The following is an 8238-nucleotide window of genomic DNA, read 5'->3' on the forward strand; positions in this document are numbered from 1 at the left end:
GGTGGCGGCGGCGGCAGCAGCTCCCGGCGGTGGCGCTACTCCCGAGCCAGCCCCGAGAGAAGGGGCGGTCCCAGCCTAGCGCGCTTTTAAAGGGACCGCAGCCCGCAGGGCGGGGCGGGGGCGGGGAGACTTCAGAGAGGCAGGAAGGACTACCCGAGGGAATGAGCGACCACCGAGGGGTGCGCTCGGCGGTGGGAGGTGCCTGAGCGAGCGTAGAGGTAGGGGCGTCTCCAGGAAGCGTCCTGGACAACAGGGGCAGCTGGAGGATCCCGCACAGGGAAGGCTCTATCACAGCACAACTCAGAAGACTCGTTTTGCAGGGGGTCCTCTGCCTTCAGCCCTGCCTCCTTCCCCTCCCATCTCTTCTCCAACACCAGATACACCCCCGCCCGCACCCCAGCACGCCCAGGCGAGGAGCAGGTCGGAGGGAAGGGCTTAGGGAGTGGCTGAGGATGGAGTCCAAGGAGGGGTCCACCTGTCTAGATGTCCTCCAGCCACTCTCCCGGTGTTCATGCCAGGAGGGCTGTGCTTCTTTGCTCGTCCTCTCTCCGGCTTGCCGCCGCCCCCTCCCCAGCCGAGCCCGGCGTGGGTCGGGAATTCCCGAGTAGCGCTTCCGCAGCAGCCCCGTATCCCGTGACACCGAGGGACGCGCGCTCCGGGGGCACTTCCGATGCTGACCGCGGGAAGCCGCCTCCGCGGCGGGCGAGGCTGTCCTCGTGTGACTTTCACTCTGGTTGGATTCCCCCCGCCCCTTTAGCAATCCTGCCCGCTAGGATATTCCTCTTTCCCGGAAGACTGCGGTTATGGTGCTTGTGGAACCTGGGTTGTGAGAATTGTGACAACGCTCCTGCTCCCCATGGGTTGGGAGAGCTTTTCTTTCTAAATCAAACCCTCCTCTCCCCTTAAGTACTGGCGTAATTACTGCGGAAAAACTACTCCGCCTAAATGCCCTACTTTGTACTTGGTGTGGACAGCCCACCTGTGGTATCCAAGAGAGATCCCTTTTCTCCCAGCCCCAGGGCTTGCTTCGTGGTCCCTGCCTGGTTTAATGTTCTGCTATCACCACCTTGAAAACCTTAATTTTGTAACGAAGGGCCAGGCATTTTGCACCGGATCGCACAAATTATGTAGCTGACTCTGACCATGGAGACAGCCCATCTCACGGGCGAGGAAACAGGTGGAGCCGGAACTGCTGGATCTTCGTATCTTGTCACGGGCTAGCAATGACCCTGGGCCCTCTATAGCTCCAGTATTTTAAACTATAAATCGGGCTGGAGGTAGGGAGACAGGTAGATGCTATTGGGACTCTCCACTTCCACTCTGACTCAATGATCACGCCTTTCCTCTTAATACACGGGGTTCGGTTTGGTTGATTTGGCAGAGATAGCCAGCTACCAACTTTGGGAATAGTCTACATTTTTCTAGACCCGAGGCTCTCTCCTCTTCCCAGGCCAGAGGTGGGTCTCCCCCTAGCGTCCGGTAGAGGAATCTTCGCCTAGGCTTTTGTTTTCCCCTTGGAGGTAGTTTCTAGGTAATTCCTAAAATTTCTAGTCCAGTGGCCAGGGAATTCCCAACCTGTTTTGGTGCTTGGATTCTCCCTTATGGTGGTGGTAATCAGAGTCCTCTGCCTCCTGAATTTGTGGTGGCAGAAGACAGGTTCCTGGGTCTCTGGGTCTCTCCAGAGGCCCGAGCTTCTCATCTCCTGAGGTTGGGTCTGGATACCTGGGAAAAATGATTCGCGGCAGCCGACCGCACAGTGCCCCAAAGCAGGAACTGAGAAGGGGCCGTGAGCCACGAGCTGCCCCTCTGCTCCATCCTCCTCCACCTTTCTCCTTCCCTCTCAGACCTTGCTCTCTTTACATCAGTAGTTTTCAAACACAACACCTGGAGGGCTTGTTACATCAGATTATGGGGCTCCTCCTCCAGAGTTTCTGAGTTTAGCAAGTTCCCAGGTGGCGTTGCTGCTGGTCCAAGGACCCCACTTCGAGAACCACTGCTCTAGGTCTAAGGGGGTGATAAGAGAATGGGCTTCTTTGTTCTTTTCCCCACAGGACAGACAGGTGAACTTCAGTAGGACATGACCGAAAAACCCACAGGGGCTGTTCCTGAGTGCTTTCTGCTGATTGTGTAAGAGGGAAAGTACAGTTTGCCTTTGTGGTGTCTTATTCCCACCTCTCCCACTTTTTCTTCCAGCTGCTCTCTTGGGGTTGTTGCAGAAACATGTATCACATATAAATATTTGCTTTTATCCACCCTCTGTTATCCCTCCATCTCCACAGGCTTGAGATTCATTTGGAGATCCTTCTCCCCCAGGAGTGGAGGAGTGGGGTGAAGTCCAGGCCATGGGCCCAGCTTGAGCTCTGGGCAAGAGCTTGGTGTGGCAGGAAGTGGGTATCCACCCTCTGTTATCCCTCCATCTCCACAGGCTTGAGATTCATTTGGAGATCCTTCTCCCCCAGGAGTGGAGGAGTGGGATGAAGTCCAGGCCATGGGCCCAGCTTGAGCTCTGGGCAAGAGCTTGGTGTGGCAGGAAGTGGCACAGTACATTTGAAATGCCTTTTGTGAAATAATTGCCAAAAATCAGCATCTCTGTCCTCTCCCATCACCCCTCCAGCATGGTTTGGGCAGCCCAGCCCAGATTCCCTGGATAGAGAGGCTCACTGGGATGAGCATCAACTCCAGGCTGAGAGAAACTGGGGATTGACTGGAATAATCAGGCATAAAACCCTTCTGAGCTGTACAGAAAAATGCTCCGGTGTTTGTTTTCCAGCTGCAGCTCTGATCTGATGGAGTGGCAGTGGCTGCTCTCAGCACTGAATGGGGGAGGAGATCATGCAGGGCCAGAACCCAAAATTTGGCTTCTGGGATGGGAATGGAGATGAAAACGGAGATACTATAACTTCCTGTAACCAAGCCAAAAAGTATATCAAGTTTATCTTAAGGTTCATCTCCCTGAGCCAAGAAATTGAGGTCAGGGGAGGTAGTTGCCTCCCCTCAACCTCCACGAGAGGCTCCTGCCTGGGACTTGTCCCCTCCAATGCTATCTTTCCCAGCCAGTTCCCATCTTCCCGGAAACTGCAGCCCCTCCCACAGTGCACACTAGCAACTCAGTCCTCCTTCCCCAAGGAAGAAGTACTAAATAAATTTTAGTCTCATTGCAGGATCAGGATGTTGCCTGGGGTAGAGTCTGATGCCTGGACTTTTAAATTATTTGGATCTGCCTTTGGTGATCCAGGCCACAAGGGTAAGATCTCAGCATCTGCTGAAACACTCCAGTGGGAATTTTTTCCCCTCGTTAGCAGATCATCGTGGCTCACTTCCCCTCGTTAGCAGATCATCGTTGGCTTTTTTCTGTTTGTGACTCACTCCCAGCAGAGTGGGTGTGCTGCTTTTACTTTTGGCCAAGGGGAAGGATTATGACAGTGAGTTCTGAGTGTGTGATCAGTGTATGAGGTCACTTCAGAGGTGGCCCTAGAGCATGCTAGTTTCCCTATTGGGCGAGTTGTTTCAAGGCTGTCCCTCAACCTCCCTCTCCCAAGCTCCCTAGTAGGAAGGAAAAGGGGAGGACAGAACATGGTCTGACTTTCCGAAGGGGAAGTTTTTGGTTTTGTTTGGCTTTGAGGCAGCTGAAGTCAGCTGAAATCCCCGAAGCTTTTAGGGAACTTCCAGGGATTCTGACAGTTGTACAAGTGACTGCATGGAATCACGGTATCAGTTACGACAAGTTAGGTTATGCTGCAGTAATAAACAAACCCCAATTCTCAGGCTTCTTTTTCACACACAGGACATGCACTTTGCAGGCTGGCAGGGAGACTGTGCTCATGAGAGTCACTCAGCGACCCTTACTGATGGAGCAGCCACCATGTCTAATGTTGCCAGTCACCCTCAGAGAGAAATCCAGGGAGCCTAGAGAATCCCATGTCAACTTTAAAAGCTCCAGTCACTCTCACTGGACATCCTCACATTTGCCAGGATTACTTATATGGCCCCACCCTTTACAAGGGGAGCAAGATGTAAATCCTGCCATGTGCTCAGAATGGGGAAAGAGCTGGAAATAGTTGGCAATCAGCACTAATAACCACTGCAATCTTCAAGGGCACAGTCATTCACTCATTTAACAAGTAATTCTGTAATATCACTACATATCAGGCACTGTTCTAGGCACTAAGGGTACAAAAATGAAACGGACGTGTTCATGAAGCTTGCATTTCAATGGGAGACCCAGACAATAAACAAACACAATGCAATATGATGACAGATCATAAATACTCTGATTAAAAAGAAAGCACATTAAAGTTATATAAAGTGACAGGCTACTGTTATTAGATTTGGTGGTCAGAAAAGACCTTTTGGAGGACCAAACGTTTAAACCCAGACCTGAATGAAGGGAGCCTTTGTCTATCTGAGCAAGAGTGTTCCAGGCTGAAGGAACAGCAGGCACGACAACCCCAAACTTTCCCAAACTTTATGAACTTGAGTTTGTTCAAAATGTGTATTTCCAGACCCTACCTTCTGATTCAGTATGTCTGGGTATTGGCCTGTATTTTAGAAGACACTTTGATTAATGTGACTTACAGGCCACACTTTGAAAATGGGGGCCCAGCAGTGGGTAGTTAAAATGGTGTGACCCCCTCCACAGACATTTGGGGGAAAACGCCCTTATCCTTAACTACAGGATTACAGCTCTCCAGCGCTGCTTCCTTCCCTTCTTGGCCAGCATGTTGCAGAGAGAGCTCAACCTCCCAAAAACATGCGTGTTGCTCACAACATGTCATGGGGGTCAGTAATACCTTACATTACTAGACTGTAAGCAGGGACTGTAACAAAATGTTGTTGCAGGATTAAAATGTGTCAGATGCCATATGTTATATATTTGCTCAAGAAAAATGCATCAAGCATCTATTATATGGCAGGCACTTTTGGTCTGAATGAATTTATCTTCATCGCAACTCTGTGAAATGGATGGCATTCCTGTTTTACAGATGAGAAAATCGAGGCTCAGAGACATCGCATGACTGGCTCAAACAGGTGTCACAGTCTGGACTTAAATCCACTCATGTCCATGAGTTTACCTTTGCACTGCCCAGCGGGCATGGTTAAAAACTAAAAAAAAAAAAAAAGCAGTGTTTAAAATCTCTGATCTTGCTTTGTAAGTGCAGTGTGAAGAATCAGCAAAATCTTTTCCCATTCTCTCTCCCTATCGAAATCCTGCTTTACTTTCAAGGTCTAGTCCAAATGCCAGGTGTTCTGTGGAGCCTTCCCAGAGTCACCCAGACCTAATTCATCGCTCCTTCTTCTGGACTCCCACAACAAGTTGCTTGTATCTGTTTAACATTCATGTTATCGTAACATGAGTCGCAGTTAAGTTTTCACATTTTCGCCTCCCTCACTTGGGTCTTGTTGGCACCTTCCCAGAGTCACCCAGACCTAATTCATCGCTCCTTCTTCTGGACTCCCACAACAAGTTGCTTGTATCTGTTTAACATTCATGTCATCGTAACATGAGTCGCAGTTAAGTTTTCACATTTTCGCCTCCCTCACTTGGGTCTTGTTGGTTTTTCTGATCCCACGGTGCAGGGAAAATAGGAGGTGCTCATGAAACGTTTAATGAAATGAACTCAGCTGTGGACTCATGACCTGTGCCTTATCCAGGATTGTCTCTAAACATCCCTTCAAGCCATCGCCCCTGCACCCAGCAAGGGGAGGATGAATTGTTTGGTCTAGGGAAAGGCAGCCCAAGACCTGCTGGGGCTGAGTAGAAGCGGGGGTGGTATTAGCAACTCACATACATCCTTCAAGATGCTGGTTGCTGGGGTGGATTTCCTGCCTCCAGATGCTTGTAACTGGCTGGGGTGAGGGCTGATAGGGCACCATCCCCACTCTCAGGGGGATGGGTTTTCTGTGTGTCACCAAACTCCAGTGTTCCCAAGGGGATCTCCTGGGTCCTTGACAGTACTTGGGACAAGAAGGGCAGATCAAGGTGGGAATGTGAACAGGGATATGAAGGTTCCTGGGAAGGTGTCACCATGTAGAGTGGGGATGGGTGGGGCTTATTTTCTACCAGTTCAGTGGCGACTTCTCCATCCGCTTCTAAATTACAGAATTTTTCCATTCCAAGCTACTGTGCCAAGCTTATGATAAGACATGGGTGCGTGTGTGTCTATGTGTGTGTTTCTTCTTTCCATGTTGGAAAAACTCAGATATTCCAGGCAGATTTGTCAGCAGCTTTTTCCCCCCAGCCAGAGGAGAGGCTCCAAGCCACAGCTGCTTACATTCCAGTGCTAAGCCAGCTCTAGGCCCACTATGTGGCAGGAAGCCATGGACTGGGGTTATGCCAGACTAGCAAGAGCAGAGTGGCCTAGATGACCTCACGGGCTTTCCCAGCCCCAGCTCAGCCCCCACCCCACCCCAGCCGTGGCTTCCTCTGTGTGTCTCTGTCTTGTTGCTCGCATTTCTGCCCCCCATTCTCTCTCTCCCTTTCCCTCTCGTTCCTGCTACTCCCTTTCTCTCTCCATCTCTCCCACCTTCCATCCCTTCCTTCCTCTCTCCTTTCCTCACTCCCATCTCTTATCTCACCGCCCCCACCCCCCATAAAGGGTGCAGGAAAAGGACCCACTGCTCCAAGTGGCAGCAACTGTGAGCTTCCAAGGAAAATACACTGAAGCTACTTCAGGTCAGCCTGGCCCATTCCTCAGTACTACTCACTGGGGCTGCCTGATTAAGGATCGTTTGCAAGACGGAGGTAAAAGAAGCCAGGAACTCCACCCTTTAAAAAATCATTGAAGCAGTTTGCAGTCAAATGCTCTACAACTGAGCTATATCCCCTAAATAACTGGAGCAGTTTGGAAGTGAACCCCAAATGACCAGTTGCAGCAATCCTTTGAGTCTGAAGTGAGGCAGCTCTGTGAAAGCAAACGCTGGGTCCAGTAGGAGGGTGGCCAGGCCAGTGTCGAAATCCATTCTGTCCTCAGCCTGGCTTTCCTGGCCTCAGCTGCCCGGGAAAAGCATGGGCTGTGGGTGCCCTGTGACCACCTCTGATTGGCCTATGCTGGGCCATTCGCATGTCCTCTGCAGGACATCTGCAAGCTCTGCCTCCGTGTTCTCAAACCTCAGCTTGTCTAAGACTCACCAAGAAAGAGCTCAATAATGCAGATTCCTGGGCCACGCCCTTCTGATTGGATTCAGGAGCCGAGTGGGGTCCTAGAATCTGTGTTTTGAAGCAGGACACCAGTCTACAAAGAGGAAACTGTGTGCATTCTGAGAGAGAAACAGAGACATAACCCTCCAGCACCAGGCCCTCAAGCTGACTGTACCTGCAGCCTGGGAAACCAGGATGTGTTCCTGTACCCTTCCAGTTAGGCCCCCTTCTACCTCAAGCCAGCCTGTTTTAAGAGGGTGTGTGCCATCAATCTGAAGCCCATGTGGTCTCTTCCAGATATTTTTGACTGATCTAAGCCCCTGACTGAACCTATCTGAGACAAGAATTTCTGATTCTCCACCCACCCTGCACAGGGTCCTCATAGCCAAGGGAGGTGAGGGGTGGGGAGGCTGTGCAGAGAGCTTACGTTGTGTTTTAGGCACTGTATGGAAATATCTAATCTATTCCTACCCATAACTCCACACAGGCACCAAAGAGTAGTATCTTTAAAATACCAGTTGGATTACAGAAGAGAATGTATATTTAAAAAATAAAAAATAAAAATAAATAAAACACCAGTTGGACTTGACCTAAAACCTGTCTGTGGTTCCCTGAGGTCAAGCCCAAGTTCCTTAGTGTGGCTTGCAAAGACCTTTGGGGCTGGCTCCTCCTTTTCCACAACAACTTCCCACTTCGATTTACTCCCCAGTAACCAAGAAACACTTGTAGTTCCTCCCATGCCTGTGCATCTGTTGTTCCCACTGCCTGGGATGCCTTCCATGGCTTCTTTTCTAGGTATCACCTTCACCTGTCAGGACAACACTATAAAGTCACCTGCTCCCTAAGTCGTTCCCTGCATGCCCCCAGCCTGACGTAAGCATCATTCCCTGTGATGACAGTGACTTCATACTACACTTGAGCTATGCATTCCTATCATAGCACCTACCCTGTGATACTGAAATGATCTGTTGGCATGCCTGCCATCCCCCATGGAGGTGAACTCCTCAGGGGCAGGCAAGTTGTCTTAGTTCCCTCTGTGGTTCCAGCACCTAGCATGGGACGTGGCACACTGTAAGTGCTCAGTTTATGTCTGAATGGGC

The sequence above is a fragment of the Galeopterus variegatus genome, unplaced genomic scaffold (genome assembly GCF_000696425.1).
Source record: "Galeopterus variegatus unplaced genomic scaffold, G_variegatus-3.0.2 Scaffold872, whole genome shotgun sequence".
Taxonomy (NCBI): Eukaryota; Metazoa; Chordata; class Mammalia; order Dermoptera; family Cynocephalidae; genus Galeopterus; species Galeopterus variegatus.